Genomic DNA, 20,138 nt, shown 5'->3' on the forward strand with positions numbered 1-20,138 from the left:
TGGCAGTGAGGTGGTGGTTGGCAAGCTCTCCCCCCCCCCCCCAAAGGTTTTCGGCTGATATCTAGGTCGGCACCTGCCCCGACATCCTGTGCAGGCTATATGGGGGGTCCCTGTCTTTGTGTGTATGTGCCAATGCGTGCATGCGTGTGTGTGTGTGCAGAGCGATAGTGTGGCGGTTAGCGCGCTGCGAACCTGGCGACCCGGGTTTGATTGCCGCTCGTGGCCAACACCAGCGACGATTATCTGAACCGGCCTGGGCTTCCCCTAGGTCGACTTGGCCTGCAGTGAGTACCGGGTGCAGTGTGTAAACATCGCTACTGGAGAGAGAAAGGCGGTCGGGCGTGGTGCTGGCCACCCACCCCCTCATGTATTATTCGGGCCTTCATAGGTGCTCGCTAACAGCACTTGCCCCAAGTCTGTTAAGGCTATACGGGCGATCTTTGTCTTTGTGTGTGTGTGTGCACGCTCTCTTCTCCCTTTTGGGAGCAGTTAGCGCACTGCTCTACAGACCCGGCGACCTGAGTTGGATTCCCACTCGTGGCCAACATCGACGGCGAATATATCCGAACCGGTCTTGAGCCTCCGCTAGGTTGACTCAGCCTTACACGAGTACCTGGTGCAGTGTCTAAACATAAGCACTGGGAAGATAAAGGCGGACAGGCATGGTGGCAGTACTAGCGGTAGTAGTGGTCGTGGTGTTGGTGGTAGTGGTGATAGCAGTAGTGGTGGTAGTGATGGTAGTGGTGGTTGGTGGTGGTGCAAGTGCTAGTGGTGGCAGTGCTCGTGCAAATAGTGGTGGTAATGGTTGTGATGCTCGTGGTAGCGGTGGTAGTGGTGTGTTAGTAGTGATGGTAGTGGTGGTAGCAGAGGTGCGAGTGATGGCGGTGTGAGTGGTGGTATTGGTGGTAGTGGTGGCAGTGCTAGCGCTCGTGGTGGCGGCGGTGATAGTGGTGGCGGCGGTGATAGTGGTGGTATTGGTGATAGTGGTGGTGGCGGTGGTAGTGGTGGCAGTGCTAGCGCTCGTGGTGGCGGCGGTGATAGTGGTGGTGGCGGCGGTAGTGGTGGCAGTGCTAACGCTCGTGGTGGCGGCGGTGATAGTGGTGGCGGCGGTGATAGTGGTGGCGGCGGTGATAGTGGTGGCGGCGGTGATAGTGGTGGCGGCGATGATAGTGGTGGCAGTGCTAGCGCTCGTGGTGGCGGCGGTGATAGTGGTGACTGCGGTGATAGTGGTGGTATTGGTGATAGTGGTGGTGGCGGTGGTAGTGGTGGCAGTGCTAGCGCTCGTGGTGGCGGCGGTGATAGTGGTGGCGGCGGTGATAGTGGTGGCGGCAGTGATAGTGGTGGCGGCGGTAGCAGCGGAACTCGTGGTTGGCGGTGGTCGTGGCGTCGCTCACCCACTGAGTCGCCGTGCCCCGTCCCGGGCCGGCGAGCCGCGCTTCTCTCCGGGCTCCTCTTCCCCGCCCGCTCTGGCCGCTCCGTGCGAGCCCTCGGGCCGGTTCGCCCGCTCTCCCGTGCCCGCATCGTCGGCATCGGAATCGTCGAAATCGTCGGCATCCTCATCGTCGGCTTCGGCATCGTCGGCGGGAGTCACCGTGGCGGGGTCGACCGAGGAGGACGACGACCAGCGGACGGGAGAGTGGCTCCACAGCTTCTCTCCGAAGCCGAGCCGCTCACTGAGGTGGCTCATGAAGATGCGATCGCGCGGCGTGATCAGGGACTCGGCCGAGACGCCGCCGCCGCCACCGCCGCCGCCGCCGCCGCCACCGCCGCCGGTAGAGCTGCCAGCGTCGCCGCAGCTGCTGCCACCACCGGCAGGGCTCGCGTTGTCACCTGCCGCAAAGAGGCGAGATGCGCATTTAAACGCGCACAGCGATTGTCGTTCAGCGCACGGCAAATGTTGTTGTGTGTGTGTGTATGTACGTTGAACTTATTTTGCACAATACATCGGCAACCGTGCTAATCGGTGATGGCTGGAAACGGATTATTATTTTGTGACTAAACAATGACATTCATCATTAACGGTGCCTTGAAAGATCACGCAGATAAAATAGAAAAGACTATTTCCAAAAGCATTAGGCGATTACATATTTTTCTATCCTAAAGCAGTAAAGCAGCTTGTGGTGGGACACGTCACTCAAGGAGATAATGTCCAGCGGTTGAGACCAGAGGTCGCAAACGGGCTTTGATTCCTTACCCGTACCCGGCCGCACCAGGGTCGCAAACGGGTACCCGTACCCATACCCGGCCGTACCCGTACCCTACCCGTACCCGGCCGGGTATGGGTAGGGTACGGGTATCGGGTACCCGGTTGCGACCTCTGGGATGAAGCCATGTTGCAGGCGCGGGTGGGTTGATTCTAGGAACTTGAATTGTGAGAAGAGACAAGACGTTGGGAAATGAGTGACAAACAGTTACTCACCAGTGACTCACGGCCTACCCATACCCGTACCTGGCCGCACCAGGGTCGCAAACGGGTACCCGTACCCGGCCGGGTACGGGTAGCCGGGTATCGGGTAGGGTACGGGTATCGGGTACCCGGTTGCGACCTCTGTGGTTGAGACTCATGGTGGAGTGCCATCCAAAGGCGGGAACTCAACAGAGAGGACGTCAATCGAAGAGATGGAGGCGATGAAATCGACTTGTGTGCGTTGTTGACGTGACAAACCTTACTAGCCTGTGTCGAGTGGTGGAGGGTTACGACACATCTATACTTTCTTAATTTTGAAGCTTTCGTGACTGCAGGAATAATACTTTGGTTCTTTCGGTAAAGTCACGTATAAAGATAAAATAATAGCATACGACGTTTCCATTGCAACACAAGCAATCATCATCAGGTATAAATGAAATAGCGACATAAAAGCTAACCAGAAAACTATAGACAGACATATAAGCAGACAGATATCACCAAGATACATAGAGAGAGCAACCCAGGTACAGAGAGGGGTGATCGTCTCTGTGGGGTGGCCTTAAATAGACAGAGGGGGGCGGAGGCAGAGAGAGGGAGGGGGTAGGGAAAACATTTACATGTCAATGAGTACGAAGGGAGGGGAGTAAGGTAAGCAGGCTTAGAGGGAGACAGAACACACTAAATTAAATAACCTAGCAAAGTATCGAAATGTTATGCAATACAACACAAAGTCGGTCAACACACAATTAACGCATAGCCTGGTCGATTACGTATTTCAAAGATTGCTAAGTTAGAATTTGTGTCGTTCTTATGTTCTGCTCTGTCTGTGTGTCTCCGTTCCTCTTGTTTTTATGTTTTGTCTTTCTTTGGAATTTTCACACTTAAATTCTAACTTAGCAATCTTTGAAATACGTAATCGACCAGGCTATGCGTTAATTGTGTGTTGACCGACTCTGTGTTGTATTACATTACATTTCGATATTTTGCTAGGTTATTTAATTTAGTGTGTTCTTTCTCCCTCTCTCCTAATGTTCAAGCCTGCGTACTTTACTACGCGTCTCTTCATACTCATTGACACGTACATTTTTTCTCTAACCCCTCCCTCTCTCTGCCTCCGCCCCCCTCTGCCTATTTAAGGCCACCCCACAGAGACGATCACCCCTCTCTGTACCTGGGTTGCTCTCTCTGTGTATCTTGGTGATATCTGTCTGCTTATATGTCTGTCTATAGTTTTCTGGTTAGATTTTTGTTGCTATTTCATTTATACCTGATGATGATTGCTTGTGTTGCAATCGAAACGTCGTATGGTATTATTTAATTTATTATTTATCTTTATACGTGACTTTACCGAAAGAACGAAAGAATGCATCTATACTTATTCTTGGTTCTTTTGGTAAAGTCACGTAGAAGGGAAATAATAAAAATATAAAGTAATAAAAATTCTCACGACGTTTCGACTGCAACACAAGCAATCATCATCAGGTGCGAAATCCACAGCAAGAAAATTTGAAGAAAGTGGCATCTATACTTACGCGCTCTAACCCAAAAAACCTTGACTATGAATATTGGTCGCGTGTTAAACTGCATGTATTCTAGTCACGTGTGCCCTAATCGTGTTGGTTATCAATGTAACATTAAGCTTTAAACGATGTAAACAGTACTATTTAGCAAGAACTGTTGGATAAAAATTGGCAAATATTTGCTCGCTCTTTAACATTCCTCTTTGCTGATGAAGCAAATCAATTGGCATATTTTTCCCACGTGACATCTCGATTTGATCGGCTGCGTCGAGTGGTGAAGGGTTACACTGTGTAACACAATTCTTTTTTTCCTGGGTAGTAAGTGTTATTTCCTAATTGCTTATGCCTCAAAAGTACAGAAAATGGCTGTTATTCCCTACAAACTTTGCTTTTGTGACCAAGACAGTGATATTTTTAAATGTACCTATTTCCCAGAACATTAAGATAGATTCAGTGCTGAGTAAACTTGGAGTAACTTCTAGAACATTCTAGAACTTTCCAGTAATATAAATAGTAGTATAAATACAGGGGCCTTAAGCCCACCAGTTCAGTTTAGTTCCAGCTGCCTAAGTGGATACATGTCTGCATTTTTCTGAGATGGTATCAAGAGGCTGCAAACATCCGGCAGACGCATTTTGCTATGTCTGCGGCCAATTTATCAAGACAAGAGCGAAAAAGATCCTAGAGTGCAATGAATTCCCCAAGAAACTCACTAGTAAGAAGAAAGCGGCTTGGAACAACTTTGTCCCAGTGGTTCGTGGCTTCCTGGGCAATCACAAGGTCGAAAACTATGTGGAGCTGGTTAAGACTCTGGTGAAGAACTACGGCACAATGGGCTGTAGGATGTCCCTCAAAGTACATATCCTTGATGCTTATCTTCATAAATTCAAGGAGAACATGTGAGCGTACTCGGAGGAGCAAGGCGAGCGCTTTCACCAGGATATACTGGACTTTGAACGCAGCTACCAAGGACAGTATAACAAGAACATGATGGGAGACTACATTTAGGGGCTGATTCGTGAAAGTGATTTACAGTATAATCGTAAATCTCGAAAAACTACTCACTTCTAAATCTTTTGTAGTCATTTTTGTATTACTTTAGTATAAACACATGTTAATTTTTATTCATGTTGTTTTCTTCTGAATTTATGTGAACGAAAAGACACAAATTTGCCCATTTTCTCATTGAAAATAGGTCAATTTCAAAATATCACTGTCCTGATCACAAAAGCAAAGTTTGTGGGGAATAATAGACATTTTCTCTACTTTTTAAGCATAAGCAATTACGAAATAACACTTACTACCCAGCAACAAAAATTGTGTTACATAATGTTATCGTTGAAAACTGACATTGCACCTTGACGATCCGACTTGAAAGAAACCACTTATGAATCGGTCCTGCATGCCATTGATTTGTGTACCACGAGAGGTTGACATTCTTAACTGGCGATGGTGCGTTGGCAGTGGTTAGACTCAAACACAAACAACACGACAAAACTCAACGCATTCTTAACATGTGCGACCCCCCCCCACCCCCCTACTGGACATTTGTATAAACTGTTCTGATCGTCCATTGTTTACATTTCCTTTTAAGGACACAACTTGACTGAAGAACGTGTTGAGTTTCCTTTTCTTATTCGTGCACCAATACCAACGCAGCAGTATCAACCAAACAGGTTGCATTTTTAGTTGCAAATCTTCCCCAACAATTCTACACGTTTGTCCATTGCTATTTGTCGGCTGTGCGGTAAGTTCCGTAGCAAATGGTTGTGGTTTTGTAGCGTTGCAACAAAAATTCTAATACAAAAACACGCTCAGTATCATCCATAAGAGGTTTTTTTGGTTTAGATCGCGTAAATATATAAATGTGTCGTTAAACCCGCCACCACCCGAAACACAGCCAACTAGTAAGGGTTGTCACGTAAACAGCACATGCCAATTCGTCACTAGTACAGCACACCGGTGTAGTGTAGTGTATAGTACATAATAGTAGTGTATAGTGTAGTGTATTGTGTATAGTAGTGTGTAGTGTAGTGTACTAGTACAGCACACCGGTGTGTTGGAGAGCCAAGCCACAACATTTACAATCTAACTACGATATTTCGCCAGTAATGACAACTAGCTTCATCAGGCTCTCAACCCTTACGAGTTGGCTGTGTTGGGTGGTGGCGGGTTTAACGACACATTTATATATTTCCGCGATCTAACCCAAAAAATCCTGAACGCCGTACAATGTTACAGAACAAAATACGGCAGAGCACATTATTGTACATTTACGTCAAAGGTCAAAACCGGTCGTAGCCATGGCCCCGAGAGGCCAACGTTTGCTCGAGGGCCAGACACTGGAGTTTGAACAGCACGGGTGTATCTGATCTTAACCCCGCTCATCTGCCATTCAAAACTTACAGTAATGCAGTTCACGGCAAATGACTTCAACATATCGGGCAGAGGTAAGTGATGTCTGACATCACCCTGGAATGCGCCCAAACATATCACCAGATCTCGGAAGCTAAGTCGGGTTGAGTCCGGATAGCGCCTTGGATGGGCAACTCATATGGACACAAGGCAGGTGTAGCAAGCGTGATGGGCAGTATGTGCCGTACCACATCCATCATACTTCTCTCTATGGCCGTGGCCACTGGTCACACGCACAAGTATGCCTGTAAATACTCAGTGAGAAATGAAGCCCTTGTTTGATTCATTTGTCAAGTTTTCAAAGTGCATAATGCTACCCCCTGCAAGAAATCAATATTCAGCCACACTGCGATTTGAAGCCGAGTAGGGCAATAAGCACTGGACCTTGACTAAACGCACGGAGTGCTCGCCACACGTTTATTCCGCTAGAAGTGCCCTGAACAACGTTACCACAGGATCATGGGGGAAGGGTGGTGGATGATAACAATGGGGAAAAAAAAACAAATCCCAACAATGACGCTCGTTTCAGCACGCTGCGGTTTAACAATAAGAGCACGGATTTTCGAGCGGTCATCTCCTGGCAGGGGGCATTCGGCAAGTGCTCTGTAAAACGATGACCCCCCCACCCTCATCCACGACTATAATGAAGACTCGGTTAAGAAACAGGGTGCGTTTAATTCTTGTTGATTATACACATCCTGGCCATCAACTTTCAGAGATCCAACTTAAATAATACAGCTTTCCCTCGCTTTACGTGCGGGTTCGGTTTGTGCGATATCGCGTGTATGCGGCTCATCTATTTCGACCGTAAAATGTTTCGCTATACGAGGTTTTAATTCACTAATGTGTAAGTATGTTGAACTTCTTTCGCGCCGTACGTAGCCAACCCTGCTCATCGGAGGTGCGGTGGAACGGCAATCAATCAGTCTTCATTTTGTGTCGCAATAGGACAGACAACAAACCAAACACAAAAAGGAGTTCTAAAGAAATTAGTTTGCGTATGCGCCCATGCGGTCGGACGTGGGTTCGAACTGTGGTGTCCCCTTTCATGCTGCAAGGTGGACAGGCGAGGGGCGATTTAAGAAACGTCAACCCCCCCCCCCCCACGAGATTTTATCAAACTGACGACCACTGGATTACAAGTCCAACGTGCCAACCATCTCACCACAAGCAGCTTCCCATTTTTTCATAACCACAACAATGAATCGGTTTGATTTCACATCAATCTCCACGCCTGCAATTCTGAAGTGTATTGCTTACAGCTGATGGGTTAATACCAGACCCCGAGCAAATTAGCAATCTCTGGAGAATGACAACCGGAAAATCTGGTTTGTGAGTTTCATCATTGCAACCACACCTAGTCCCTGCATAACAAGTGACCTATGTGTCAGGCCCCAGTGTATTTTTGGGGGGCAGTGTGTGGAATAAATAAGTAATATTTAAAAAACTTTTTTTAAAAATACGCTTTAAAGAAATGTAACGTACTAGTAATGGCAGAACTCCACGACTCCAGGAAGTGGCCCCGAAGCTTGCCATAACGTAAGGGACCGTGGCCGATTTACAGCTAACGTCAGTTGAGCGTGAACAATTAGACTCAAGCCGAAACAAAACATAAAAAAAGAATGTTTAAAATATTTTTTTTTATGATAGAATATAGTATTGTCATCAGTAAGACATAAGTATACCAAGTTTGCAGTCAATACCATATTGGGAAGTGGGTTAAAATTGAGTTACAAGATTTAAGGCTACAACAACAGCAGACAGAGTTAATAGAAAGCGTGTAAAAATAGCAGAGGGTTTGATATACCATTAACTCATTTCTTTATAACTGTTTTTTGTGTTTAGTTTGTCGTCCTTTCTCCACAGCTCTGATTAGCATGGTTGGTTACGTACGGTGCGAAAGAAGTTCAACATACATACATACATAATGAGCGGGGTTACTCTGGGAGGGTATAAATGTCGAGGTAGAAATGAAAGAAGTTGGTTATTACACTGTGCATTAAGTGGGTGCATTTCCCCAATGTAACTACTGCCGCAGACACAGCTTAGTTTGTAGATGCCGGGGTATTGCATGTCAGGGATCACATCCTTCACAGATGAGATCAGATCACGAATTGTATGTACTGTGTTGAATCAAACCTGGATCTTGTGTTTGCTCATAATTTTGGAAATATTTTTGGTGACCCCTGCTATGTATGGCAAGGTGATGGTTTTGATTGGGTCCTCAGATGGTTCTTTCCCAACGGTTGGGGTGATAGCTTTACGGATTGTGTAGTCTGAATATCCATTCAGCTTGGTGTACGTGTTCCAGTTCACTCGCTAGGTGATGATGGTCGGAAATACATCGAGCTCTATGGTGCAGAGTTTTGAGGAGGGAATTTTTCTGGGATGGATGGTGGTGGGAATCAAGTTTTAGATGGGCATCCGTATGGATAGAATTCATGCAGGTGTGTCAATGCGTATGGCGTGTGAAGAAGAGTTTGATATAAAATCGAGCATTTTTTACAACATCAAGAAAGGCCGGGAGAAATTCATTTTTGGAAAACAAATTTTGAAACAAAAAAATATCGGGGCAAGAGTACCATTGTACATAATTCGGAATATTAGATAATTCGATTTAAAGCTTTCGTGACTGCAGGGATTCATCTTCTTGGTTCTTTCGGTAAAGTCACGTAGAATGGAAAACATTTTTTTAAATTATGTTTTATTTTTATTATTATATTATTTCCATTCTACGTGACTTTACCGAAAGAACCAAATTAACAAGGGTTTACTGTATTTACATAAACTGCATGCAGAGACCAGTGTCTCACCAAATTGTGCTAATTGTGCACTCCAGTAATTCCCATGTGTGATATTGTACAATACTGTACACCTCGGTTTTTGTATTCCATCGATATCGGTAGCAGTCAATGAAAAGAAAACGAAGTGGTTTCCCCGATCGCAATTGCACATTAATAATAATTATTAGAATTTCAACTATAATGCACCACCCAGTATCCACTCACTCTTGAAGAGAGGAAGATAATTACTTTAAGATACGTAGGGAAAACACAGACAAGCTGGAAAGGCAACCAGCCCATCAAATTTCTGCAGTCCTCTTCATATTGGGATGTTCTCAGCCTATGCGCCGCCCCCCCGTGGTCGCCCCACCATGATCCGTCGATCAAACAAATCACTCAAGACTCCGGTGTATGGCAGCCAAGAGCAGTTCATGCAAACGCTGTCACCGCGCGAGGGTCATGCGTTTGGCGCAAGGGTCCGTCGCTGACTTGGGTGATGAATGAATGAACCTATACCGCATGAGTGTTTGCATGTAGCAGGAAACTAAATGGACCGGAGAAAACCCACGGGGGTGTGCATGTTGGGGCGAAAATCTATCCCATACGGACGGTACAGTTGGATCAGCTTCTCCCGGCGAGCCAGTGTACCCGCGTCTCACACCTCCTCAATGGCCAGAAGGGAAAGGGAGTTTCACAACGTTTTGTTGTGACCCACCAACACTCGCAGCCTCCACAGCGCTGGATGACAGGCCACGTGCAAAGCCGACACCAACACCACCCTAGCGATCGAGGAGAGGAGGCTTACGTAGGCCAACCACTGCTGGCTTCACGCATAACGGTACCAATTTGACCAACAAGTCAATGAGTGTGGAATTTGTGGACAAACTTCCGGATATCGAATTCTGATGAGTGACGTGAAGCCTCGTTGGGCTTCTTCCTCCACCACCCAGTCACGTTTCACACTCGGTGCAACGCCGTGCTTCGTCTGCCACCGCTCGTTGCGATGAGTTTTGGTGAAAGTATTTGGTCACCGTGGGGTTTTTTTCTCCTTATCCGTGGTCGATGATCACAGGTCGTACAAAGTTCATCATCAAAAAGTAAGTTCCCTCATTCGTTCCAGTGAAAATGAGCCACAACTCGTTCCGGTAAACGATACTTAAGCTGCTGCTGTGACCGACGGACTCGCAGACAGACAAATTAAGTTTCTAATAGAGGTCAATTAATAATGCTATTAAAAACATGATTCCTTGTGCGGCTCGCACCTTGATTACGGACAGCGGTGGCTCGTGGCTTCAGTATGAGGAGGCTGCAACAAACTCCTTCTGGAGGGGTCTCCATTTCGATTCAAAGCTTTCGTGACTGCAGGGATTCATCTTCTTGGTTCTTTCGGTAAAGTCACGTAGAAGGGAAAAAAAACATAATAAAATAATTCTCACGACGTTTCGGCCACAACGCAAGCAGTCGTCAGACGCTGTCTTTCCGAAAGACGTGTTATTCACCTGAGGACGGCTGCTTGCGTTGTGGCCGAAACGTCGTGAGAATTATGTTATTATGTTTTATTTTTATTATTAAATTTTTTCCCTTCTACGTGACTTTACCAAAAGAACCAAGAAGAGGGGTTTCCAGTCACCGAGAATGCTAGCTGGTGGATTGATACCAATAATCATTGACATTTGTGAGGCGCATTTCATCCCTTCATGTCAATTGCAGAACTGGCCAGAACTAGGTGGGTAAATGCCAGTTTAACGAGGTGAGTTTTCGAGACAGGCTTTAATATAGCCAAAGACTCCGATGGTCTTATTAGCATAGCCAAAGCGTTCCAAAGCTTGGAAGCTGCACTGGGAATGAAAAAAATCCCGATCACCCCGGGAATGAGCCTTGCGACCTCGGAGCACTTAGAGAAGAAGATGACCCACCGAAGTTTCTAAGGGACCTCTCTCGTTGGTCTATGCTCATCCTAAATTGAAGGCAACAGCAGAGGCTGAACTCCCACCAGAGCAGGTGCCTTCTGGGAATCCGCTTGGGCTGTGTAGTGGAGAAAGCGCCGATGGTGAAGCTACAGATATCGCCGTTCAGATTGCTGATGTGCGGGAGGGGGCAACTTTAATCATCCTGCGCAGGAAATAGAGACCGGGGAAAACTCCCAGAGTGGATGTACTCCTGGAACTAGAGGCGAGAGCTGACGCTGCTGACATATATAGAGCAAGCTGTACCGATTGGTGATTTTTTTAATATAGCAGCGACGGGCGCGGCGGCACAGCCAAATTAGCGTGGTCACAAGCGCATTCACAGCAAGTGCCTCGAATGTGAAAGCGCGTGCGCTCAGCTAACCTCCCTCCCCGTCTATCTCTGCTAAGCCTCAAGCCCCTGCTGCTGCTGCTTTCCACTCGGTCACACACACCGGTCACACACACACCGCACACTCGGCTGTTTACTTTGCCGGGAAACTTTGATCACTCACAAGAGTGCAGCACGGATTGAGCCAACACAATGGGCTTGTGACAACCTTGGGCACCAGGGTGGAATTTCTTCTGGAATGCACGCTTGGCAGGGGATATATATTTGTAAAACAAAAATACCTGGGGTAAAAACCAAGTTGGCTCCTGACAGTAGCGGATCCAACAGGTGGGGGACAATTCCCACCCCCCACCACTCGACCACCCCCCAACACAACTTGAGCCCCCCAAAAATGGTATTTTATTGATACCAGATAAAATACATTGGATGATGATTTTGTTTAATTAATATAGGGCCCTATTTTAAATGACTGCTTGCCACAGATAAAACCACAATACCTCGCTGATCTCGTCAAGGAGCATATAGATTCCAAGAACACAGGATGAGATGTTACTATCCTTTGTGCAAGCACTTCCAAGAGTTCATGAACAGTGAGCCTGGTGAAATTTGGGGAGCGCATCGTCAGCAGTGAACCATCGTGGGACCTCCGGTCATCCTCGCAGCAGTGGCTGTTGGCTGGCTGTGGAACAAAGACGTCGCACTCTTTCAGACGCGCTTCTGCGGCCGTCTGGAACGCTCTTCCTTACGATATCAGGAAGCCACTGGAGCAATGCACTTTTGAATCATCTCGATTGAAAACTAATTTCTTTAGAACTGCTTTTTGCGTTTAGTTTGTTGTCCTTCCCCCGCACCTCCGATTAGCACGGTTGGCTGCGTACGGTGCGAAATAAATGAAACGTGCACGTATAAAGATGGAAACTTTTACACTTAAAATGACTTTTACACTTACTATAACATTTTATCTACATAATTACACCTAGTCATACTTACAACGTGTTATCTTATTTGTATTGTTGTATTCTAGGAGTGTATATTATGGCTAATTCACATTTTACATTTCACATTTGATATGGTCTACTTATTCATAATTTTAAATACTTTATCCCGTTAGTAGTAGTCATACTTTGTAACGTTAGTATAGTAGACTGTATATCACCTATTCGAGTTTTTAAGATTGCTCAATGTTGAATGTATGCACCTTCCGGCCAGAGTAAATTCCGTGTATGTGTAAACTTCATGGCGATTAAAACCGTTTCTGATTCTGATATCAGGACAGGTCGGGCCCCACTCCCCAAACTACCCCCTTCCCTTCCCCCCCCTGGGAAGTTTCTAGATTCACCTCCGGCTTCCTGGACAACAGATTGCCGATGCCTTGCGCTCGTGACTCACACACAAACCACACGAAGTTTAAATCTTGACTTAAAGCTTTCGTGACTGCAGGAATTCATATTCTTGGGTCTTTCGGTAAAGTCACGTAGATAGGTTCAAATAAAATAACAATTGTTATTTTTTAAATGTTCTTTGAACCTATCTAAGTGACTTTACCGAAAAACCCAAGAACACACACCAAGTCTCTGTCTCGTGTCCTCTATTACGAGCTTAGTAAACGAAAACCAAAATACTGGTCAGACCACATTACACGTCCAGCAGGTCCAATCTCGGGTAATTTTTGCTGAAACATTGTTTTTGCTAAAACATTGTTTTTGCTGAAACATTGCCCCTGTCCAGATCCAGGCTCAAGATCTTTCTCTGATCTATGACGGTCACCTCTCGTTGAAATATATGCGTCGGTGACTCACCATGTGGCGTGATATATATTTTTATACTGCCGTCTTGTGATACAGCTGCATTTGGATGCTGTGCAAATCAAATTTGTATTCCATCGCATCTCTGCGGCAGAAATACATCGGTGATGCATCGCACATTTTAGTACAGTAGAACCCCCCTTGACCATCCCTGCTAACGACTAATCCGCTTTACAACGGGCCTCCATAGAGTCCAATGTGTAGTGCATAGTGTAGTGTACAGCAGTGTAGTGTATAGTATAGCAGTGTCATGTATAGTGTAGTGTATAGTGGTGTAGTGTATAATGTAGTGTAGAATAGAACCCCTCTTCACGGCCACCTCTGTTAACGACTAATCGCTTAACGAAGAGCCCCCATAGAGCCCAATGTGTAGTGTATAGTGTAGTGTATAGTAGTGTATAGTGTAGTGTATAGTGTAGTGTATAGTAGTGTATAGTGTAGTGTATAGTCTAGTGTATAGTGTAGTGTATAGTGTAGTGTATAGTGTAGTGTATAGTCTAGTGTATAGTGTAGTGTATAGTGTAGTGTATAGTAGTGTATAGTGTAGTAGTGTGTAGTGTAGTGTATAGTGTAGTGTATAGTGTAGTGTATAGTGTGTAGTGTATAGTGTATAGTGTAATGTATAGTGTAGTGTATAGTGTAGTGTAGTGTATAGTGTAGTGTAGTGTATAGTGTAGTGTATAGTCTGGTGTATAGTGTAGTGTATAGTGTAGTGTATAGTGTAGTGTATAGTCTAGTGTATAGTGTAGTGTATAGTAGTGTAGTTACCTCCATAGAGCCCAATGTGTTCGCTTACCGACTACTCCCCTGTTAACGATGGGCTAAGGCCATCTAACCCAAAAACCTTTATTATGAATAATATTGGTCGCCAAAGCCTACGTGTTAAAAGATGGGCTGTTGCAGGTACAGTAAATATTAATTAATGCATTGAATAACCATGTTTATTTAAATATGATGTGTTTATAACGTTGTTTGCATCTTCATGCATTAATATCCATTGTTTACATTTTATAAGTCAGCGGTCCCCAACCTTTATGGCACCAGGAACCGGTTTCGTGGAAGAAAATTTTTTCACGGACGGACGGGGGGGGATCATCATTGGGTCTTTTCAAAGAAGCTCTCCAGCGACGTTTGTTTTTGACTCATTGTGGCTACTAGGGGTTAGAGCCCGTGGGCTTACCAACACTGTGACTTTACAAGTGCGCAGGGCGGGAAAGAGGCGAGGATGGAAGTGGTAAATAATAAAACAATGGGGGCGGGTTCCACGCGCGGACTCACCGCTCTCACCTCCTGCTGCTGTGCGGCCCGGTTTCTAACAGGTCATGCACCGGTACCGGTCCGCGACCCGGGGGTTGGGGACCCCTGTTATAAATGACGTTTTTTTGGGTGAAAAAGGGCAACTTCCGATGCTATCGAAACGAATTAAACCTTTAACATCCATTTCCTATACTCGCTTAACGTGGAACCAATTACCGTCGTCAAGAGGGGTTCTAGAGTTCTAACTTTGAGGACCGTTTGTGAAAATCTGGAGGCATTGTGCAAGTCAAAACGGCACTACAGGAGATGGCAGGCGCAGCAACAGATTCTTGAATCAATGTGTGCGGAGCTTGGAGTGTTACCCCCCTCGTCGTATGCGTGGTGGGTATTCTATGGGTTCTCTCGTATCCCTCCTCCCATACGATGCCAAATAATGCCCTCCCCGATGGAATTTGTCCATTAACTTCCAATGCAGTTATCTTCGATGCAAATTTCCACCGTTAGCTCAGGGGCTGCGAGTGGCGATGAGTATTGTAATGCTCATTTGAGCAACAAGTCACAGACTGTACCTCAACCGCTCATCTACTGTGCTGTGTGTGTATATATCTGGCTGGTATTAAATGGCATTTTCAGTAATTCATAAAAAAAGGTTTTTTGGGTTAGATCGCGTAAATACAAATGTGTCGTTAAACCCACCACCACCCGACGCAGCCAATTAGTACGGTTTGTCATGTAGACAAAACATGCCAGTTTGCCTGATGATGCTGGTTGTAATTACTGGCGAAACGTTCTGTTCGAATTGTAAATGTTGTGGGTTCACTCTCCAACACACCGGTGTGCTGTACTAGTAACTAATTGGCACGTTCTGTTTACGTGACAAACCTTACTCGTTGGCTGGCGGATTTAACTGCAGATTTATATTTACACAATCTAACCCAAAAAAAACCTCTATTATGGATTACATTGGTTGCGAAAGCCTACGTGTTAAACTGATCTTCAGTAATTGTCTGTTCAAGTTAAGTGTTGCGTGTGTTTTGGAATAATGCCAACAACACAGCTAGAGACGCTTGAGAAAATAAATACAATGCACTTTCATTGTTTGTGTTGAACCACGAATGTTTTCAGGAAAAAAAATGTACGTGTTAAACAACCACCATGGGTGTCGGGACAACCACCCAACATTTGTAGATGTGGCTAAGAGACACCCACAGCATTTGGGACAATAAATCATCGTCTTTTTAAATCCTTTATATTAAGTTCACTTGCTTGCGCGCTTACGACCGTGCAAATCTTTCAGTCGTTTTTTAACCCACTTCCCGTGATCCAATCGAGCTGACATTTTGCACACAGACTCGTTGTGCGTGACAATGTATTTTCGTGAAATTTTTTTTCTCCAAAATGTTACACTTTTTAGGGAAAAAAAATTCGATTTAATTACCAATTGCTTAATGGTGGCAGGCAATCATCTGACCCATAGGTGGCAGCCATCTCAAGCCAGAGGACGAGAGGACTCTAGCCGCCACGCATATAAAGGATTTATAGTGAAAAACTTTGTTTTTACGGGTTAATTTTTTTGAGTCTGCAGTGGGCCTTTCCTGGTTAAAATAAACATGGGTGAGAGTTTAACCGAAACATCACAGGGAACCAGTCGCGAGTAGGACGACACCGCAAGCTTCCACAGTGTGGGTGCCCCCCTGGTGTTAAGATTACATCCGCACGTTCCTTAAACCAGACAGCTCGTTACCTTTCGATTTAAAGCTTTCGTGACTGCAGGGATTCATCTTCTTGGTTCTTTCGGTAAAGTCACGTAGAAGGGAAATAATAAAATAATAAAAATAAAACATCATATATTATTTTATATTATATTATTTTATTATGCTCGTTACCTCTTGAAGTCCGGGAGTACTTTAAACTGCCGGAGGAGTCCACGCCTTTCTTTCTCACGGCCCTGGAATGGAAGGTGTGGCGATTGACCCCGCGTCGAACGGCGAAAGAACTCGTCGTCTCCTGCTCCCCGTCGCCGTAATCCTTGACATCGGAGGAGCTGAAGGAAGACCTCTTCAACATCGTTTGCTCCAGCTCCTTGCGCAGCCGACCGATTTGCCTTCTCGGTCCGTCCGGCTCGGTGTCAAACAGACCGCCGAAGGCTCCGCCGCCTGTTCTCACATCCACCGAGGAGCTGTGGTCTTCCACCTGTTCTTTGCCGTCCACAGTGGTCCGTACCACTTTCCTCGTGACCACAGTGCAGCTGTCGTTGCTGGCCGCTTGGAACTCAAGGTTCTGCGGGGGCATGGAGGCCCACCGCAGCCGCCACGCGCTAGCGCTCCCCTTTCCGTCCGCCGGCGATCCGCCGGAGGGACCGCCCAGCTCCCGGTCTTCATCCATAACGCCGCTGAGCCTCCATGTGACGCACGCAGGATAGTAAAACACACACACACACACGCACGAAAAAAATGAAAAACAACCAACCGTTATTTTAAATTATTTGCAAGGGCAATAGCAACACCTAGCACTGTGGTTAAAGTGCTGGAGTAGAGAGCCCCCAAGGACGTGAATTCACGTCTCAGTTGTGGGCAACCCTGTAGTGTGACTTCGTTTAAAGGAGGGGAAGCACTATGAGACCTCCTTTATCAGTGGCAAAATATAGTAGTAGGTTTTTACCCTTTCAACTGGTACAAAAACTGACACCTTTATACAAGGCATCATGTTTGCAATAACCACAACACAAGCAGTCAAAATGCCTTTTGGCGTCATCTGGTCCAGAAAAGCTGTCTCGGATGTGGACCAATCAACTTCAAGGACAGTGCATATCATTATTATCATCATCAGAGTTGTTTCTTTTTGTTTGCATTTTGACTGCTTGTGTTGTGGTTATTGCAAACATGATGCCTTGTATAAAGGTGTCAGTTTTTGTACCAGTTGAAAGGGTAAAACCTATTACTACTGAGGGGAGGGCACTCAAAACTTGAGGATGGAGGGCACGACCAAGTCAATGTTAAAATTCAAACAAATGTTAGACAAACAAACGCTAAACAGAATGAGCAATACGACTCGCTTTTGTCTATCATGCCTTCTGCTCCATCTCTCACCACCCTCTGTGTACATGAGGAAAGGCTGTGGTACTGACATATTCGACTTGTGTGTAAGAAGTTGTCAGTTTGACTTCAAAGAACAATGTTGGATTCAGTGAGAGGAAGGTGGCACGGACTGCGGATGTGTAACTAACTTTAACTATTTCTATTTTACCAGGTAAGGCCCGCTGAGCTGTATAGCTCTTTTTCAGAAGCGACCTGGCCACTAATGATAGCCCAACGAAGTGGCTTACCGCGTGGAAATGTATCGCAGACAAATACTCCAAATGCGTGTCAATCTAAATGCCAAGGGTAAAAAAAAAACGGAGGACCAGGAGAAAAATCCACGAGGCTGCACAGGCTATGCTACTGCCCCTTCCATCATGGGAAAATCGAAGCCAGATGGCTAACAGGAAGACAAAGACGGATGTGGTGGGAGGGGGGGAAGGGGGATGACATTGATTAACGAGCACCTGCCCAGCATGGGGAACATCAGGTGAGTTTGTGCCGAGAGGATGCTCTGCCATTTATTGACCGTTGACCTCCAAACCCGGAGGGAACACCCAAGGACGGACTTGAATACTTAACCCTTACCATTCCCATGACGTACGTGTACATCATCGGAACGGAACCGGAAGAAAAACTAAAAACAATTTTATCGGTACCGAGGCTCTCACAAGGTCATGCGGGAGGGCGTGTGACACAGTTTGGCACCAGCTATCATAGAGTGTGGTCGTGTCGCTACGTTTCTCTTCTCTAAATAAAATGAATGCCGAACCGCTTCCGCATTCCGAGATTCGGCGGTGAACGGGACCGCCCACTCTGCAACTTGTAGACATATCGGAACGGGAAACGGATAATAGCTCAGAAGAAAAAGGTTGCTGTTCTCACTGGGATGGAGATTTCCATACAGATGCCGCTACAATTCCTGGGACGTTATAGCTCTTACTAGCACGAGCTCGTAAAAATGGAGCGCACCATAAACTTCAAAGGTCCCCTCTCCATTTAACAACCTGTCAGAGTCCATAGCTGAGGTAACATCCCCCGGTTAAAAATTATTGGGTTTACGGCTAACCGGCTTCTTCCTGTGGAGGAGCTAAAGGAATCCGCACGCTAGAAGAGTAGATTCTTGTGCACTCTATAAACAGCAAACTTCAACTTGGGTATGATGGATACACCAATACATAATAGTCATCGTCATCATCAGCCATGATCATTCCTAAGCTCGATGAAGGTTTGCCAAGGCCGTCACTATCTCTCATGGCCCTGCGATGTAATAATCCGCCTAGCAGCTGCACGAGCCGATCCCATTGCTCAATCTCCTCGGTGGACGTTCTCTCCGGCGCCTTTCGCTCATTTGGCTGCCAAAGGAGGCGAACATCCCCGGCCATCTACTCTTCTGGTCACGTGTCCTGCCCAAGCCCAACGCCAAATAATAAACCCACTAATAATAACAACCCATAGTACATCAAATAATAACTATAGTATTCTTCTTGGTTCTTTCGGTAAAGTCACGTAGAAGGGAAATAATAAAATAATAAACATAAAACATAATAAAATAATTCTCACGACGTTTCGGCCACAACGCAAGCAGCCGTCCTCAGGTGAAGAACAGGTCTGTTGGAAAGACAGCGTCTGAAGACAGACCTGTTCTTCACCTGAGGACGGCTGCTTGCGTTGTGGCCGAAACGTCGTGAGAATTATTTTATTATGTTTTATTTTTATTATTTTATTATTTCCCTTCTACGTGACTTTACCGAAAGAACCAAGAAGATGAATCCCTGCAGTCACGAAAGCTTTAATTCGAAACAATAGTATTTTCTAATTTAATCTGAAAGAAGACCCAACAAATGTAATTATCGAATAATTTTTTTCTTTGATGGTGCAAAAGCACAAAATAACGATTCAAACAAATGTACCCCCCTCCCACGCGTGGGTCCCCACTTGACTGGGGCAAGGAGTCCAACGTCTCCCCCACAACCCCTTCGTACAGCGGCGTCGTCGCGGCGAATTTGAATTCTCGCGGAGTTTCAGTTCCCCCTCCACACGCCCCAACATCGATCGGCGTATTTGTACCGGGCGCGTGTTTCGTCTCAATGTGTAAACAAAAACACAAAAAATGCGTCAATAACACTGCCGCCTTAAAATAAAAATAAACATTTTTACGACGTCATTTTCGGCAGTGGCGCCCCTTCTTCGGAGCACAAGATGTGCCGACGATAGCTCGCCTCGCGTTTCTTGTCGTCGTTATCAAATAAGATCGTCGAACAAAAAAACCAATTTTCACTTGCTGATAAATACACAAAGGGAGTCAAACAACTTGCTCCATCTACTCCTATTGCTTCAATATTACACGTAACATTAACAGTGTATTGTCATCATCATCATGCACAGGTCGAATAATTTTTCAATATTTAACCAAAATGAAGCAATTTCAGTTCAACATCAGAATCATTTGGATTTGAATTAACGACTTCCATTTTGCCGATGTGCACTTCTCCTTCATAAACATTAAATTATTGACAAGCCGCAGTGGGACTGTGGCCATGCAAACAAAACTATGGACCACATATTCTTGGTTC

Source organism: Lethenteron reissneri, chromosome 36 (assembly GCF_015708825.2).
Source record: "Lethenteron reissneri isolate LAM-NWPU_2019-01 chromosome 36, ASM1570882v1, whole genome shotgun sequence".
Lineage (NCBI taxonomy): Eukaryota > Metazoa > Chordata > Hyperoartia > Petromyzontiformes > Petromyzontidae > Lethenteron > Lethenteron reissneri.